This window comes from Schistocerca serialis, chromosome 3, assembly GCF_023864345.2.
Source record: "Schistocerca serialis cubense isolate TAMUIC-IGC-003099 chromosome 3, iqSchSeri2.2, whole genome shotgun sequence".
Taxonomy (NCBI): Eukaryota; Metazoa; Arthropoda; class Insecta; order Orthoptera; family Acrididae; genus Schistocerca; species Schistocerca serialis.
Window position 1 is genome coordinate 421955884 of NC_064640.1, and position 19941 is coordinate 421975824.

Below are 19941 nucleotides of genomic sequence, written 5' to 3' on the forward strand. Positions count from 1 at the left end.
CATGTAGGAGTGGACATGGTCCCTAAGGGCAGATGCATACTTGTGTTGATCCTTTGTGCATTTCAGAATGATGAAGTCACCCAGGGAATGCCACAAAAACATCCCCCAGATCAGACACTCCCTTCTCTGTCCTGTGCTCTTCCACTGATTGCTGCAGGGTGTTAGCCATCTTTCTGATGAAGCATAAAACACGCTTCATCTGAAAAGGTAACTTGACACCACTCAGTGGGCCTTGAGTTGTGGTACTGGCATGCAACTTCCTGCCTTTATTGCAACTGAACAGCAGTAAGCAAGGGTGCATGAACAAGGCACCTGCAGCAGAGACTCATATGCAGAAATGTTTGCTGCACTGTCATTGTGGAAATACTGTTGGTAGCCTATTGGTTCTGGGCAGTCATTTGCTCAACAGTCACATCTCTATTCACCCATACACATCTCTGCAGCCATTGTTCACCCCAGCCATCTATGGCCTGTGGTGCACCATAGTTGCCTCCACACCATTTTTGGATACCACAGTTTTGCTATGCATGGTATACTTTAACCAGGTGGCATACAAACAGTTAACAAACTTAATTCATTTGGAAAAGCTTCCACCCTTGTCTTGAAAGCCAACAATCATGCCCTTTTCGATATCAGATAAATGGCTCCATTTCTGCATCACAGCAATGACTGCACTGTTTTCCATGTCCCTCTGCCATGCTTTATATGCCCTCCACTGCTAGTGAGGCCACCTGTCATCTGTGAGTGGTTATTGCATGCTGACATTGAACATAGGCAGTGGTCACATTAATGCGACTGGGCCATTACATTCCAGTTTATATATCTTTAATCTCTCATTCTACAACTTCTTATTAATATATGGCTTCTTTTCAGGTTTCCTATTTTCTTAGCTGGATTATTAGGTCAGAGCTATCATCTTAATGCTTCTGAAATTATATGTACTAAGAGGTGTTTGTTCCTCTGGGATAAGTTTCTTTTACTGATATTTAGTGACTCATCTCTTGCTACAATGTAACATGGTAAAGGATGATAAGTGACTTGTTGGGCTGGTCAGGGATACACTTAATGTGTTTTTTAGCTGAGAGCTGCCTGGCTTGAAAACCAGCAAAAAGGCATGCTACCACTGAGACAGATCTCACTAAAGTGTACTCTCACATCTCTCCAATCACAAGAATAATCTTGGCATATTATGAAGCCCAATCAAGATATTTTGTTGATAGTTACCAATAAATAGATTTATCTTTCAATAGCCATGTGTTATATAGCACATAAATGTCCAGATTTTCTTTTAATACCAGTGTAAGCAATTTGAAAGAAGTTGATTCCATAGCATTGTTCACCAAAATCATTCAGTTTTGTATTATATGCATTACTACATATAAAGTATGTTCCTCAAAAATATTTCATTCTCAATGTGAAGTACACTGCCCTCGTATTTCTCAATTTAAAGAAATCTTATAAAAATAATTTTGTGTCAAATTTTCAACTGACTTCATTTTTACATTTACATACAGTGTTAGCCATTAAAACTGCTACACACTGAAGGCAGAATGCAACATATGTAAAAATGGTACAAACAATGTGACATGCTTGGATATTCCAATGATTAGCTTTACAATTTAACCAAATGAAGTGAATAGAAAGAATACCATCTAAATTCTGTATGAAAGGACACATTATGCAGTGAGCTTCTGTTTTAGAAATAGCATTTGAATGTTGGTTGTTTATAAGCAGATAGTGTTAAGCCTCCTGTAAGAAGGAGCAACATCTCCAACCATGTCAGGATCATGGTCTATCAAGATTGCAGTTTGTCATTCCATAACTTAGCTGCTCACATAGGCTGAGATCCCATGACCATCTTGTGAATATGAAATTGATGGGTTCAGGAGGGCCATGCGGGATATTAATGGCCCTATGCGACTAGTGGCTAAGAGGTCAGAAATATTGTTCACTGAGTTGTGCAGGATGGAATAGCTCTCTCACATACTTGTTGGCAGCAAGACAAGTATCCATATGGACAGTGTGATGATGTCTAGAGCACCACATCCTGTCACTTTAGTGACCATTGTTGCAACTTAACTTGACATGGCAACAGAGAGAGGTGCACCAACAGTGGTGAACCTACCACACTGGACACTGGTGTGACACTACATCATCTTTTCAGACAAGTCCTATGTATTCATACACAATATGGATGTGTATGTGTGTGGAGAGTCCAAGGAGAACAAACATTGCCAGACTCCACTGATGATTCTCATACATGTCAAGCACCTGGTATGAGGTGCCATTGGGTACACAACATGCTAACATAGCCAGTAATTTGGACAACAGATGTTACATTTTTGAAGTGTTAAAACTAGTGGCTGTACCTTATCTTTGAGATCTCCATGACATTATATTTCAACAAGGTAATGAAAGACTGCATACTTCCCATACTGACCTGATCTACCTCAGTGCAAAGAGTGCTAGAATGCTGCCCTGGCCAGAATGTTCTTCAGATCTCTCACCCACTGAAAACGCCTGGTCAATGTTTGCCAAGAGACTGGTATGCCACCAACTGCCATCCAGTATGACTGATAAACTCTGACACAGAGTTAAAGCAGAGGTAATGTACGTGTATCTGTCAGCAAAGCTCAGTTTCATGTAGTGGCCTCCAAGGTTAGAACTGTTGTTGCTGCCAGAGGTGACAAATCTATTTATGTTTTGCACTTTGTATATCCCCAAATAAGGTTCAATTTTTTGATCACATATCCTTCATAATCTGCTGTATGTACATAATTAGTTAAATTTCATTTTTTGTTATCATTCCTGGCAGCACAATTTTAATGGCCAGCAGCATTGTATAGACACCATGTAAAAGGTAAAATAAAAATTAAAGATAAGAAAGATTTACATTACACTGATGTTATGGTATTTTTACAAATTTCCATGAAAATTACACCTACTAGTGGAAATTGGTGGACCTGAAAAAATTATGTATATGTCACATTTATTTTGGAGTTTTGCTTAGTGTGTAATTCAGTGATTATTTAAAAATAATTTACGAACATGCTCCAGTAAGTGCAAAATAAGAACTCTAGTGCATATTACACAGATGATCAAAAATTCATTTGCGGTACCTGTTTTTCAACACACACTAATAATCATCACAGAGAAAATTTGAAAAAAAAAAGATTAAAGGGAATATTCTGTAATGAGTACAGTATAGCAAATTAGTCTCTTCCTCCACACATAGATATGAAATCATATCATTTAAAATATTTTTATTAAATTTTGTTCATACAGAGAGTGTAAGCAATTCAAAGGCATTTAGAGCTTCTTTTTGTATTGTAATTGTAAATTTGTTGCTGCAGCACAAATTCCATGAGTAATACTGGTCATGTCAAATAACCATGTAAAATATTCTGAGAAAGAAAAATAAGATGAAAAACAGCATTGCATTAGAAATGCCTTTAATTTTGTTTTAAATGCTGAACTGTGGCAACTGTTAGTTCTCCTCATCCCCTAAAGCTACAGAGAATTAGATTACTGGTAGGATGGCACTGATACATTAGTTTCATGCAATGCAGAGGAGTGGAGAAAGCAAAGGAAAATTTCTTACCAAATAAAACTCTAAACTATTGAGAAGTTGTGTTTATTAATCACCAAATGCATTAATGTTACCACTTTATAAAAGGTACATACTACCAACAATGGTCTTAAATGAGAAAGAATAGTTTGCATGATATGTATACCTATTATTTAGGTGTCAGGCAAATAGTATTCAGACACACAAAAATACTCTCTCTTGTCAGATTTTAGTAGATTCTCACATGCAAAAAAAAAAAAAAAATCTCACTAACTGAAGTTAGAGACCTACTGGACGCTTTTAGAATACAGATCTATCTTACACTTTTAGTGGAAAATAATACAGAGCAGTTAAATAGTGTTGAAATGTTATGACAGTTGGCTCTGGGTACACTTATTATCAGTTAGTATCCATTACAAGTCCTGGCTTTCTTAGAATTGATAGTGTATTGACACATTTGTTTGTACAGCATGGCAGGATGCAAATTCAAGTTTGTGAAGATCATAATGTTTCATCTGTGGCAAGGAGAGTAGGGAGGGGGGGGGGGGGGGAGAGATTGGTTGCCAACCCCTGCCTATTGCTACTGGAACCAATATATACACCCTTGGAATTTTGAAAGTGAGCTCTAAAAGAAAGTTTTGACTAACATATTCTAAATAAATGTGCCAATCCCAAGCAAACTGTCAAATTTCAGACATGTCATCAACATCTTTAATCTCTAACATGCTTTAGTGAGCACTGGTAAAACAACAGACTAACCTCCCACAAAACTTTTTAATTTTTGTTTGACATGGTATTTCTGTACAAAAATATTTGTTTTTGTGGAAACATATTTGTTAGAAAAATTTCAATAAATGCCACATATAATCCACCAAAAACCTGGTTACAGAATGTGCTGTTTGTAGCATCTGCAACTGCAGTTACCAAATCCAAAATAACTATTATTTATTTATGTAGAAGTGCAGATGGGAACAAAAGTACTCTCCTCAGAGAACAGGGAAATGCTCTGAATGCCTGAAATAATCTGTAAAGACTTCAATATCAACTTCAAGATGGACTCAGAACATACAATTATCATAAAACTGTAAATTCCCCATGCAGACTTACAAACCACTATCAATCAGATACTGTATTAATAAATCCATAGATGTTTGAATTTAAGGATAGAAATATTGATACATGGCATAGTAATCATTATTATCGGTTCATTGTGGTACAAACCATAATCAGTTTCCACAAAGGGGGAACAAGTGAAGGAAGGGATTTCAGCTACTAGAAAATACAGTGTGTGCACATGTAGACAGAAGTGTTAAATTTAACTCCTTTTAGAAATATTTAGACCCCATTGCAATGCGTTAAGCTTTGTAAAAGAAAAGAAAAAAAGAGGGGGAGGGGGGGGGGGGCAAGAGAATAAATGCTGTTCCTCACACTGCTCTTTCCTCACTGCCAACATTATGAAATCTTAGGAAGAAAAAGGGTACTCTGTGAGATCTCAAAAACTGCATGTAGAATCAATTTCACCTGTACCAATATTTCAAAATGTACATACCTGCACTTGAGAAAGTTATCAAAAGTGGAAATGTATCAAAACTGTAAAAAGATTAAAAAAATTATGGATTACAGCAAAAGACAATGAAACCCATGAAACAGCAACATGCTGTTAGATTATAACAGCAAAAAACACAAGTGTGAGGGAATTTGCGGACACATATATATGATAAGTGAAGGATGACTCAGTGGATTCAAATTATGCTGTAACAAAAGCATTATAACATAACAGCAGCTACATAGGAAGGGCTCTCTAAGCAGAAAGAAATGATGTGAGAGTGCTCCTCATTTCGACTGGGATAACTGAAGCTATAATGTTCATCTATGGCACACTAGTGAACAGATGTCTAGGGGTAGCATCCACAGGAGCCATGGAGTATCAAACCAACAGACAGATGTCTCTGTGACAGTCAAGCAGTGAGCTCTTCATGTACATCTTTGCAGTCTGTTTAAGATGCTACAGTCCTGCTTCAAAATGGATTTTGTAGCAAAATATGAGAAGGTTGGAAAGAGTTTTGCAAGTTGTCATACATGTGCTTCACATATTAAATGGATCCTTTAAGTCTCTTGCTGCCAGAAGCACTTATTAGTGTTAAAGTAACCATGATTTTATTCTTTTGTTTAATTTTAATATGAGTTCCACTGATCCCAATTGCATCAGAGTTGCTAGAATATGGAATGAATCAATGTTGTTATGGTATTTACAATCATGATTTTTTTTACATAAATTTTCCAATAATGGATACAGTAGGGTACAATATGGTGGATTAATCACAGTACTCATATCAGCTGTTGTTACATCATAATACATGAAAATAAATTAGGTACAAAAGACATCAGAATTAATACACTATGAGATATTCTTACTGGTAACAACTTCATACCTGAAAACTAGTATGATACTTGTCATGACAAAAAACAATTTATATTGATGCTCACAATAATGGGACATCCCAGTTATACAATAAAACTAGACACAGGCATGCTCATTTACGCAAAAATTCATTAAATGAGTAGAGTGAATTTTGCAACAGGTATTTATTCAATTTGCTCTTGGATTTTAGTGATTCAAGAACAAGACTTTTGATGTAGGTAGGTAGAGCATTGAAAATGTTTGTGTGTAGGTAATGTACACCTTTCTGCACATGCATGAAGTTTGTGTGGTTAGCATGTAAGTTGTGTATTATGGCCATTGGTTTCAATAAGAGACAAGTTTTTATTAATGAAATGTACAAAGGACAAAACCTACTGAAATATCATTGTGAAAATGTGCAGTTCCTTGACAAATTTCTGCAAGTGTGTCTGTGATGAACCCCACCTACAATGCAATCACTCTCTACTGAGCAATATATATAAATATATATATATATATATATATATATATATATATATATATATATATATATATATATATATATATATATACACACACACACACACACACACACACACACACACACACACACACACACACACACACACACACACACACTTCCCCCCCCCCCCCCCCCCCAAAAGATGATGCTATACGACAACAATGCATGGAAATATCCAAAATAAGTAGCTGTAGATGATTGTATCATGTGTAAGGTAAAAGTTTCAGAATAAAATCTTTTTTGTGAAATCTAAGATCTGACAGGACCAGTTTAATTTGCTATCAATGTACAGACCCAGCAAAGCAGAGTCCATTTGCAGAATTTGTCGTCCATTTAAGTTTATATTTATGTTCCTTCATTCTTTCTGTGTGACATGAACTTATACACAATAAGTTATTTTATTTGAAGAAGGAAGATTAGTGCAATATGGTATTTAATGTCCTCCCAGGTCATTAAAGATGGAGCACAAGCTGGGAAGTGGGAAGTATGGGGAAGGAAATAAGCTATGGCCTTTTACAGGATCTTTCCAAGCATTTGCCTTAAACCAGACTCCTATCAGAATCAGAACCTTTACTCACCATTGGTCGTGTATACAACTTAATTCAAAACATACAGAACTGCAGACATGTAGTCACACATTTTGAGTTTTAACATTATCCTGTTAACACTATGTACATCAAAAAATTCAGTTATATCATAAAATAGGTTTTCAGCAAAACAACTATAAAATTTACTTTGAAACAATTTTCAAGGCATGGACTAAACTGATGGTAATTTATTAAAGATTTTTAGGAAGCTGACTCTGGATGAGTGGGCTACTTTTACCAGTCTGTGGCTGAGAACATCCATTTTAATTTTGCCAGTTGTGTTTTGCTGCTGAATATCTCCTTCAAAAAATTCTTTTATATTCAGTTTAACACATGGCAACCATGAGGTAAACTGATCGAAGTGCATTGTGGTGCAAAATGATACCTTTATCTTTCTGGTATGTTTTGTTTTTGTGTTTGTACTGCACTTATGTTACTGGTGTCTCTTTCAAAGTGTAATTTCTGCATAAATTGTATTTATATATTATTGTACACAATTTCATCACTCACAGTTAGGGTAATACCACAAGAGGAATCCTACATTCATGACTTTCTGATTATTTCATGCAGAATATAAGTATCTACAAACAGAATCAGCTTTTTTGATTTCATAAACAATGAATAGTCCTGCAAAGACACATTCTACTACATCAAAAGCCATTTGCTCACTAATCCAACCACTGCAACTCCAACTACAAATGTGAGGTCAACAGGAATGAACACCTTTGTCAACTGCAAAGGCGGTGTTCATGAAACTGTGTTCACTGAATGACTTAAATCTGATTTCTTTGACAGTTTGACAAACAAGCATGAAAGAAATTCTCCAGCATTGACATCAGAACGACAGCAAAATGTGTGTTTGTATGTATTCCAGTATGCAATGTTTTGAGGGATGATTGCTCTCTGAAGTGATTTGAGGTACTTTAAATTGAGAAGATAGCATTTTGGTATTAGATATTCATGGGGTTTGATGTGTAGCCTTTGTTATCCCCTGAATTCATCCATAATTCCAGTATTTTACAAGAAAACCTTGTGTTTTAACATGAGTTAATGTGGTTAAAGATTTTCGTGTGATTTATGGAACATCATCCCTTCAGCTTGCTAACTGCATCCTCCATTCTACTGAAATGTGTTAATATTTTCTAGTGTGTGAAACTTTGTGCAACTATTACCTGTAACTAATATGTGGAGGATATAGCACAATTTTACATTTGTTATCACAGTTTTTAAATGTACTTCGTCCAGTTCTCACCCAGGTCAGATGTTAATGACTGCATTAAGCTGATTTATCATGGTTTTTTTTTTACCCCAAATACTTTGATTATCCTAGAACTGTGTATTCTGTCATGTTGTTGATGCATTTTATTTTTGGTATTAGTTCCACTATCTAGCAATGACATTATTATTTGCCAAATAATACAATCAACACCTGTAAATCATTAAAAGGTTAGTGCTGATTCAGTTCATCCACCATCTACTCCCTATGATAATGAGTTTGAATTGCAACAGCAGATTAATAACAATTTCTTTTTCCTGAACCTAACAGAAACCAAAATAGTTTATTCCTCTTTTGTGAAGCTTTCTGGTGTGATTTGAACATTGTGTCTTTTAAGACCTGATTATATGGACAGTGATGATTTCAACAACTATTACAGGAGATATTGTATTGTAATTTGAATAGTTAATATTTTACTATTTTCTTAACTCATGAAATTTGATAAACTTAACTGCATGTAAGTCCCCTCCCACTTACATGCAGTAAATGAAATATTGCAACAGATCCCTCCCATAGTATTAAGGCCCCTACTAGGGCAAACCATCTCTCCCGGGAGTGACTGACGCAGTTTTGTAAACAATACCACTTCTCTGGAAGGGGGAAGGAATGTACAGGGTGGCAGCCAGTCAAGGAATATTTTAGGGGACTTGATTAAAAAAAAAAAAAATTATTTCAAAGGCCCAGTGAAATCTTTACAAGTTTTCTCCCAGAGTAACTTACACTGTATCTACGTGACACAAGTTGCCTGTCTTGCAAAACTGAGGCAGTTTTGTGCAGTTAAAGCTGCTGACAAGAGACGCCCTGAGATCTCTGTTGAAACTGCAAGCGAATTCACGCCATTCGTTTTAGCCAGTAACATGCGTTGGATACAGGTCATGTGTGTGGATGCTGGAGTGTTCTGCGGTGCGGAACACAGTTGCCTCTCTATCTTGTAATCCAGACCTCAAGTAGAACAAACGTCTTTTTAGAAGGCATTCCTCGGGCATGGATGTGTGTGTTGTCGTTAAGTTAGTTAGGTTTAAGTAGTTCTAAGTCTAGGGGACTGATGACCTCAGATGTTGTGTCCCATAATGCTTAGAGCCATTTGAACCATTTGAGCTTCCCCTTCCCTTGCCCATTTCAATTAATTGTTCGACCTCACAGACTGACCTAAACCTGGTACCTTCTGACCCTGGGCAAACCCCTTGTACACCGTACATTGAAATATATCCTCTTTATTGTATCTAATTTCCTGTTTTGTCAATTTACGGCAGCCCTGGATGCCCACTCTCAAATCCTGACCGCTCAACCTCCTGCACGCTGTCATCACGAGGCATATGTAACAACTTTCTCCGCCCTTCCCTGCCCTTATACATTATCATTGGTGACCAGAAGTGGGATCGTATACATTAACAATAAGTTTGTATTTACTGTGTTCATGTGTAGCTTCATCTTCTGCCTAGTTTCATATGAGTGTATATCATAGTTGTGTCTGAAGAGCTATGGTCACAGGTTCGAATCCTGCCTCGGGTATGGATGTGTTGATGTCCATAGGTTAGTTAGGTTTAAGTAGTTCTAAGTTATAGGAGACTGATGGCCTCAGAAGTTAAGTCCCATAGTGCGCAGCCATTTGAACATTTTTTTTAAAGAGATTTTCCTTTTTTAAGATGCTCCCTTTGGTGAAAATTAGTATGTCGTATATACACAAGCAAGGCAGCCGCAATATTTTGAGAGTTTTAGAAAGGTTTTTACAGGAATCCTTGTATTTAGGTTTTTTATCACCCTGATAATCTTTTTCTGTGTTTTCAATGTTTTTGTAGAATTTATTCCGTACATAAGTAGCGACTGTATACTACAATGGTACACTGTCAGCACTGATGAGCAGCTAGTATTCTGAGTGAGGATCCTAACAGCATAAGTTAGTGAATTCAGTCCCTTATTTAACCCTTTGTCACAGTGGTTCACTGCGAAACCGCTTTTTGCTCCACTGTATCCCTTTCCGGGTTAGGTGACTCACTGTGAAACCGTCTCACCCTTGTTTGTGGTGCACTCTAGCGGATTTTCGATGAACTAATTCAACAAATCTTGAGAAAGCGCGCTGCGAGCGCGAATCTGCATTCAATCCGTGTTTTCCGTGCAAGTGCGACATACTGTGATTCAGACACATTGTTATGTGTTATTCAGATGCTGTACTTTATTCAATGTAAGTACAATTTTGATACACGCTACGACATATGTTCTAGATTGAAAATATGTCTAAAGTTTGAATGTAGCGCATTATTTGAAACAATGAGAAGCACAAATGTTGGTGGTTTCGCTGTGGAACCACTATGCTAATATGATACCTTTACCATACAAAACTTCTATTCTCAAATGCAGTAAGTTATTTAACATTTACCTTTATTTAGATGGATAAAAGATTAGATGAGGCTAGTGTCTACAATGTTTTTTTTTTTTTTTTTTTTTTTTTTTTTTTTTTTTTTTTTTTTTTTTTTTTTTTTTTTTTTTGAGGATATCCCAAGCGATTAGAATCGAAGAGGATGAAGATGGTAATCTGGAGGGTATTACTCAGGTTCTTGGACAGGAAGCCCTCACGCCCCTACCTTCTTGAGCAGCTGAGAAAGAAGTTTCTGAAGCTCCAGCTGATGTCAGTGAACTTCTTCCTTCCACCCAAGACTTTACATAACCAAAGTGGGTACGTGAGTTCGGTGATTATGATCATGTAAATTTTGTGGAGGAAACTGGGCCTTTGCCCAATTTCGATAATCTTTCTTCCCCAGTTGCCTTTTTCCCTGATCTTTTTACGAATCAGACATAAGAAGAAATAGTGAGTCAGACAAATTTATATGCTATGCAAAAGGGTGGTGGCATCAATCCCCACCCTACAAATATAGATGAGGTGAAAGTGTTTTTAGGTATTAATTTACTTATGGGTGTAACAGCACAACCTAGGTTTAGGGATTACTGGTCATCTTTCCCAGCATTGTGGGATGAAGACATTGCCCAAAGAATGTCATTAAATAGATTTGTGTGGCTCCTTCCTAATTTACATGTAAATGACAACGAAAAACAACCACAGAGGGTATCAGCAGATTATGACAAACTATATAAACTATGACCATTGCTAAATTCTCTCTCCACAACCTACAAAAATTGTCACAAGCCATCTAAGAAACAAAGCATTGACACGTCAATGATTAAGTACAAAGGGCGATCATTTGTGAAAATGTATACGCCACAGAAACACATAAATAGAGGTTACAAAGTGTGAGTAAGGGCGGACGAAACGGGGTATATTTGTGAGTTTCAAATCTACACAGCAAAAAATTGAACCCAGGTAGAAAAGGACCTAAGTGGGAGAGTTGACAAGACCACTGGTAGGTTCAAAATGGTTCAAATGGCTCTGAGCACTATGGGACTCAACTTCTGAGGTCATTAGTCCCCTAGAACTTAGAACTAGTTAAACCTAAGGACATCACAAACATCCATGCCCAAGGCAGGATTCGAACCTGCGACCGTAGCGGTCCTGTGGTTCCAGACTGCAGCGCCTTTAACCGCACGGCCACTTCGGCCGGCCCACTGGTAGGTCAGGGTTATGAAATCTATGTAGACAACTATTTTACATCAGTACCATTGTTCAGACACCTTCTGTTTAGATGAAATATAGGCCTGTTGCACAAGTAAAATTGTCAGGAAATACTTGCCAAAAGATTTTAAATCTGATAAATGTTATACTCTTGGGGAATCAGAGTGGAGGAACTGGGAGGGAGTAACCTGCACTAAATGGGTGGACAAAAAACCTGTTCTGTTTCTCTTAAACTTCCATAATCCAAACCAAGAAGCTACATTGAACTGAAGAAAGAAAGACGGCTCTCAGGAAGCAATAAAATGTCCGAAAGTCATATGTGACTACAATACTTCAATGGGTTATGTTGACAAAGCAGACATGCTCAAATCAACTTATGAATTACACAAGAATAGCAAGAAGTGGTGACCCAGAATATTTTTCCATTTCTTGGACGTCACTGTCGTGAATGCCTATGTCATATATAAAATAAGAAGTGGAGGAACACCACTGAAATTAAAAGATTTTAGAAAACAAGTAGTAGGCCTGTTTGTGCAAGGCAACATTTCTCCTGGCAGAAAAGGAAAGCAATTTCCCAGTCATCATCATCATCATCATCTAAGAAGACATTTAGAATGAAAGTCTCTGTGGATAAAAGACAATCCAATGAACCCCATATTCCTGTTCATAGCAAATCGAAACGCTGTGCAAATTGTAGTTCAAAAAAGGAGCCTGATAGGACCAGATGGTTATGCAAAGTATGTGATATCGGATTGTGCCTAACACATAAAAAAAGCTGTTTTTTTGGAGTATCATGAAAAGTAGAAAACAAGTGTTGTATGTAATGTACTTTGAAATTTTGCATTAAACCCAAAACTTTTTTTGGGACATAAGTTTATAAAAATCTGTATGAAAGAAAATCTAACATTAGTGTAATAAAATACTGAAAATTAAAAATTAGTGGATTTTTGAAAGACTTTGAACAACTCCTTGCATCACAGTGATTTCATAGTGAAACCACCTATGTATATTTTTTTATAAAAATTGAAGAAAATTTTTAAAAATTTGTCATGTGCTCCAGTAATGCAATAAAGAAGGATAAGATCAAATTTCAGTGCATATCAAGTCCAAAAGTATTTGTTTGACTCAAAGGGTTAAATTGTTTAGGTTCACCTCCCACTTTAGATCTGCCTGAACATGAATGCCTAGAAATTTTGTATCTCTGACCTTCAAGACATTTTTTCCTTTAATAGCGAAAACAGGGTTTGCAGGATGGAGGTTTTGTGTGGTGTGAAAGTTAACTGCCACAGTTTTTTCAGAATTTATGATGAGCCTATTGGTTCTGAACCAGTGCATTAAGGTATGCATAACTGATATTGCAGCCTCCTGCAGATTTTCCTCATTCTGTGATTTAATTAGAATATTAGTGTCATCTGTAAAGAGTACAGTGGTTCCATTATATATTTTACTATCTATTTTAATATTACGTATTTTACTATACAGCAGAAATAGGACAGGTCCCAGAACTGACACTTGTGGGTCTCCATACTTAATTTTTCTCCTCTTCACTGTAAAAACTAGACATTTTTTCTGTTACACTGTCTTTGAGTTTTATTTCTGTAATCTGCTGACAGTTACTGATGTACAGCTAAAGTCACTTTTCAGACTGGCATCTAATTCCATAATTACTTAATTTACAAAAAAGAATGACATGATCAATATCATCGACGGCTTTACTTAGATCCAGAAGTATCCCAGATATATGTTGCTTATCATCCACTGCTTTTAATAGTTCATTTAAGAAGGCAAAATTTGCTGTCTGAGTTGACTTTCCAGCTCTGAACCCATGTTGGGAGTCACTTACCAGCCTCTATTTATCTAAGAAAACTGTTAATCTTCTAAGGAACATTTTCTCCGTAATTCTGCAGAAGCCTGACAATACTGAAACTGGCCTATAATTCGCAATGTCACTTTTTGCACCTTCTTATGCAAAGATGTTACTTTTGCAGTTTTTAGATTATTTGGAAACACACCACACTCAAGAGGTGAATTTACTATGTCTGTTACTGGTTCCACGATAAATGTTGCGCTAAATTTGATAATAGCATCTGGTATCTCATCAGCACCCACTGAATATTTATTAGGTAAATCTTTTAGGATTCTTGACAGTTCCTCAGGAGTTGCTGGATACACGAATAATGTGTTTGGATGAATTTTTTGATCTGAGTGACTGGCAGGCTGTTTGTCAAGGTGTGTGTTTATTAACTGCTGTGCTATATCAGAGAAATAATGGTTGAAAGAACTAACCACATGTTTGGGGTCTCTTAGTTTATTTTTGTTTATAATCAGCTCTATATTACTGTGATTAACTGGCCTGGAGCCCAACATAATTCTTTTGTGTCTTTTTTTCCCTCAATGTATCACCCCCATAATATCAGTCCATAGCAAACGTAAGACTGGAACAGTCCAAGATATGTCAACCTTAGATATTCAGAAACAACTATGTCTTTCTGCTTCCATGTTAGGTATGCTACACTTGATATTCTTTTGCCCAGGTCAACTTGGAGTTAATATGAAATGTCAAAAGTGTCGCAAGAGATGGAGGGTCTTATCTGGGTTTCATATAAACATGTTGGAGCATAACCATTTCGTTGTAGCAACAAGTGATTCTAGTGACAAATGTCTTAACACGGTACTTATGGCAAAATTCTCCTGCTATTGGGTACTTTATTCAGGGCCGGTTTTACGCATAAGAGACACAAGCCACCGCTTGGTGCGCCAAGCTGAGAGGGGAGCCAAAGGCGCCACAACTTTTAAGATTTCTGTAGAGGACATATCACAACTGTAGTGGCCGCTTGGGAAGCCAGGGGTGCCCACGTGCGGTATTTGTATATACTGCGTTTTGTAGTTAGTAGCGAAAACTGACACAGCTGAAAGTGTAAGAGGGAAAATGAGGGGGAGAGAGGGCGCACAAATGATAAGTCATTTATGTGGAAAGATCCTCTCGAACCAACTCTGATTTCATTTGTGGCTTAAATGCTCTTGGTACCGCGTATCTCACTTGCACTAGGAAGGGAGTAGTACAAGAGTAAGCTGCAGAAGTTTGGTTGGAAAGCCTTTACACATCCTCTATACAGTCCTGTCTCTCCCCATGCGATTCTCATATTTTTGAAGCCCTGAAGAAAGACATTCGTGGCCGTCAGTTTGCTTCGGATGAAGAGGTGCATGCCTGGGGTCCGTAGGCAACTGCAAACATTTTTCCATAAAGGCATTGTGGCTCCCAGTGGGATAAATGTATCAACAATTATTGCAATTACATTTGAAATAATAAACGGTTTACTTCTTTTTTCCATCTGTCCCGTTTCCATTTTGTTTCTTTTTTCTTTTTTGTTTCTTTTTTCAGTAATGTTGACAAGAAGCCAACTGCAGCTGCGAAAGAAGAGGAATATAAATTTTCAACATGGGATGGCAGCAGCAAAGTAGATTAAACAACGGTACCAGGTAACCAGCGGCATGATATTCAAGATGAATATCAGTAAGCACCGATTCAATATTTCTTTGTTTATGGTACATGAGGGAAAAAATTTTTGTAATGTTGTGCAATTGTTATTCAACGTGTGATGGTGAACAATTTGCTTCTGTACGGTTGTAAAAGGAAGTGCAGTAGTGGGGATAAATTATGACAGTTACAAAAATAGCTGCAAAACAGCCACTAGTAACGTCCCAAATTTGGAATCAGTCATACAGAACACTATCATTGAAGTTAACATCAACATATTTGTGATTTTAATTTCATTCCACAGCTACACATGAAAATGAAGTACCTACGGTTTTAAACAGTGTTTTATGGGGATGTTTATTTTATTCTATTTTAGTTCCTGATGTTGAGCCGTACTTCGGTCTGCTAGTTAATTTTACTGGGCATATTTCGTTGCGCGGAAGTGGGTATGTTGTGTACGATGCAGGATGGGAATTTCGTATGGTTTTGTATTCAGTTATCACAGAAAACTTTCATTTCAAACAAAAGTTGATATCTCTTATTGTTGCTTGTAGCAGATGAGGTGGACATGGCAGGGCTGGTAAACGAAATAGTGATTCATCCTTTCTGCCAACTGACAAATAACAGCGTCACATTACTGATGTCTCTTATTGGGTGGTAATTATTGTCGTATCATCTACATCGTAAATCACATAATGGGGACCATGATGTGGCAAATCGTCGATTACAATTATGAAAAAGTACAGTTCAAGAACTAATTCCGGTGGTATGCCTTTTTTCTACAATCTTCATCGAAGAATCTGTTTCTCACTGAGATATATCGTTTGCTGTTATTTAAGTACGAAGCTGCTACTTGTATTAATTACGGAAATCGCAGGAAAGTGTACCAAGTTTGACAATGCTAGCTTGTTAAGGCAACATTTACAGCAACGTCAGATTAATATGTAAACAGAGACTCTGGGATTACACACTTTGATCTTTAAAAAAAATAATTCTAAAATGAAAAAAAGAACTGATTCCAGGTTTGTAAAGCAACATGCTGCAAGAACTATTAAAGAAGGTACCGTAATGAATGAAGTCTGCTTCAACCAAGATAATATCATTTCCTGTGATATGTCTTGTCCTTATCTAACCTTAGAAATGACTTACCACGCATTAGTTTTACGTCCACTCTTCTCCATAAAGCAACTGACTTGCCACATGAAAAATCTTTGCCAGAGGTGATAGAAACAAGTAAAAAACAAATCCGAGCATCAGCGGGGGATCGAATTCCAGACCCTTGGCATTTAAATTTAGCACTTACATATTGAGCCATTGAACTACAACAGATACTGACGGAATTCTCCTGGTGTGACTCACGATTCCCTTAGTAAAAGCGTTATTTCTACTTCATTCTCTCCTACAGCCCAAACTTCACAGAAGTTCTCCTGCGTACCTTGTGGGACCATCACCCCTGTTGGAAAGAATATTGCAGCCTAGGGAATTGTTTCCAGAATGAATTTTCATACTGCACCAGAAGCTACGAGCTTACTTACTTAAATTGTGGGGCAGATTTTGAATCATGTCCGTTAAAGTCAATCGGTGCAGCATTTCTCCACGAAAAACAAAGGTCCTGGGTTCGAGTCACGGTCTGACACACAGGTTTAGTCTGCCCGAAAATTTCAAATCAGCACACGCTCCGTAACAGAGTGAAAATTCATTCGGGAAATAACAATAGTCGGTTACCAATCAGGAGGCTGTTGTCACTTTTTATAAAATACATATGGGTCTTTAAGTGATGAGAATGTAGTTGGCAAGTTGGCACTGACAAAAGGTAGCAATAATAAAAATACAAAAAAGTAAATTCCGTGATCGGGTCTTGAGGAGGACTTCATCATGCTGACGAGCCACTGTGTCACTGTCGGCAACATGGTGCCATTTGGATGATGATGTTTGGTTTGTGGCGAGCTCAACTGCGCGGTCGTCAGCGCCCGTACAAAGTTCCAATTTTTAAACAGTCCAATTTTTTTACACACTCCGATCTAGCCACTGTCACGAATGATGATGACAACACAAATACCCAGCCTCTGGGCAGAGAAAATCCCCAACCCAGTCGAGAATCGACCCTGGGACCCTGTGATCCCTAGGCAGCAAAGCTAGTCACTAGTCCACGAGCTGCGGACCTGCCTTTCGTATGCATCTTGGAGGGACATGGGGTTATCACATCACTTTCCCAACTATTGTTGGTTTTCTAGACCTTGGAGCCATTACTTCTCATTCACGTAGCTCCCCAAGAGGCATCACAAGGTTGAATGCTCCCCTGTCCATTCTTACCAACAAGAAGAAATCTCTGAAATTATCAGGAACTGAAGGCCACTCGCGTGTAAGCCATTCAGAGACGCTGACCACTTAGCTATGGAGGTGAGCGAACAGGCAGCACTCGCTTTCAAAATTGCAATGAAAGTTCCAAATGAAGACATACTGAGCAGCTGCTGCTTAAACCCTTTCAAGCAATGTGGTTCTGTTTGAAGCCACCCAGGATTTTCTCATTTCGTAGCATATGCATAGTAGCTACAACTTAGTCGCCCTTTACGTCTCCAGTAGGTACTGCTCTCTAGCAGCTGCAGCTACTTCACATGTTTCAAATCTTAGCAGTTAGATGAGCAAACATAGCGGCCATTTTTGTGTGCGGTGCACGATTGTCTTTGTCTTCTAATTTTGATTGCATTTGTTTCTACAAGGCATGTTTTGCGCATGGATTAGGTACAGAAAAATGCCCTGTTGAAATTTATACTCTGAGTATGGAGATAATAATTAAATTTATGGATTTATATTCGTAGTTATTGTGGTTGGTCCTTTTCAAACAACTGCGGCTCTAAGGGCAACATGACCAGCTGTGACAACTTATTGTATTTCCAGTTTCACACGATGTATTCCTGCAGAACAAAAGGAGAGGAAATTCTGACGTGCCATTTGGAAGGGATTTTTTCTGATGTTTACTCAGAGATTGAGCGCAGCAATGAAACTGGAGATGATGTATTAGAACCTCACAGAATCAGATGAAAGTGTGCTCTCTGTTAAGTAGCCCTATGCCTATCTGCAGAAAGGAACTGCATTTTACCTTACCACCAAAAATTATGACATTTCATGTCCAATGATTCCATTTGAAACCACCGTGTATGTGTTCCATTAACGTGTGTAACACTTCTTTTTTTACATTGTTCTGTCCCAATGTACGTCTTATACTGTAATAAAAAGAAAGTTCAAAAATATTTCGAGTCTGAGAGGGTTAATTCATCTGTCAGAACAGTTACCATTACGAATGATCATGTTACAAAGACACAGACATCTATCAGCATCTTCAGTAGCTGAGGATCGCTAACAGTTAAACGTCAGCGGAGCAAGGGTCACAAAGCTTCCTGAGTTCGAAAAGTAGCTGCAAACTGATGCGATTCGTTCGTTCTTTGTACATCAGGAGGCTTCCTGTTCTTCCTTTGAATGCGAGTGAAGAAAAATGGTTCAGAACATGGCACATGCAAATTCTACGTTCCAACTGAATGTGCCGCCGGTGACTTCTTCCTGTTATCCGTTGGCTGCATATATATTTTGTGTGTGTTGTGTTATAGCCCATACTTTGAAACTTTTCAGGTACAAGTAGCTGGGTGTAACAATTAGTAAGGGCATGAAATGAAACGATCACATAAGCTCTGTCATGGATAAAGCAGGTATCAGAATTTGGTTTATTGGCAGAATACTAGGGATATTCGATCATTTTACCAAGGAGATTGCTTTCAAATCACTCTTGCGACCCATCCTAAAATGTTACTCTAGTGTGTGGCACCCGTACCAAATGAGACTACTGCGTTGAAAATTAGTTGCTACTTTTGATTCAGTACGGAGCGAGTGAAAGGAAGCACATTTGCAATGACGATAACGCCAGGCCTGCTCGGTGCGTAACCTGTCAAGCTCGCTTTTAAAGAAACTGTAGGGTAACAAACTCTGATTCGCGCGCATCTTATAGCGTCATTCGTCAGCTTCACGATGAATTGCCTATCATTTCGTTAATGGTCATAATTATTGTGATATTTCGATATTAATGTGAACTACTGCAAGATGTTCTTAAAGATTGCGGTGAAAAATAGTTGCTGTGTATGAAATTTAGATAACATATTGAATTAATCTTTAAACTTGGAAGGATATCGCTATCTGTCTCCAATGTCGAGAAAATGGAATGTACAAGGACGAGTCAAATGAAAACCTTAAATTTTTTAATAACAAATCGAAATTTCGCGCCGTTATCCTGTAAGTTGGCTAGCGTGCTACAAACAGCGTGCAGAATGGCCTGTAGGTGGCAGCATAGTGCAGATGCACACATACCGTCGCAGTATCAGTATAACGATGGCCACCCCACTTGTGACTTTCACTAGGGAAGAACAGCGCTCTGCTATTCGGTTTTTGTGTAGTGAAGGTGTGAAACCTATTGAAATTCATCGACGAATGAAGGTTCAGTACGGTGATGCATGTTTGTCACAGCAACAAGTCTACAAATGGAGTAGGAAGTTCG

At 37.8% G+C, this 19941-nt stretch overlaps 1 long non-coding RNA gene across 1 annotated transcript in view; it reads left to right on the forward strand.

Annotated features, from left to right (window-relative positions):
* Positions 1 to 10459: 10459 nt before the first annotated feature.
* Positions 10460 to 19941, forward strand: part of LOC126471628 (uncharacterized) — a 73730-nt gene continuing 64248 nt past the window's right edge. The window contains exons 1-2 of the long non-coding RNA XR_007586359.1: positions 10460 to 10537; positions 15303 to 15400. This is a non-coding gene — a long non-coding RNA (uncharacterized LOC126471628). The remainder of the gene's footprint in view (positions 10538 to 15302; positions 15401 to 19941) is intronic.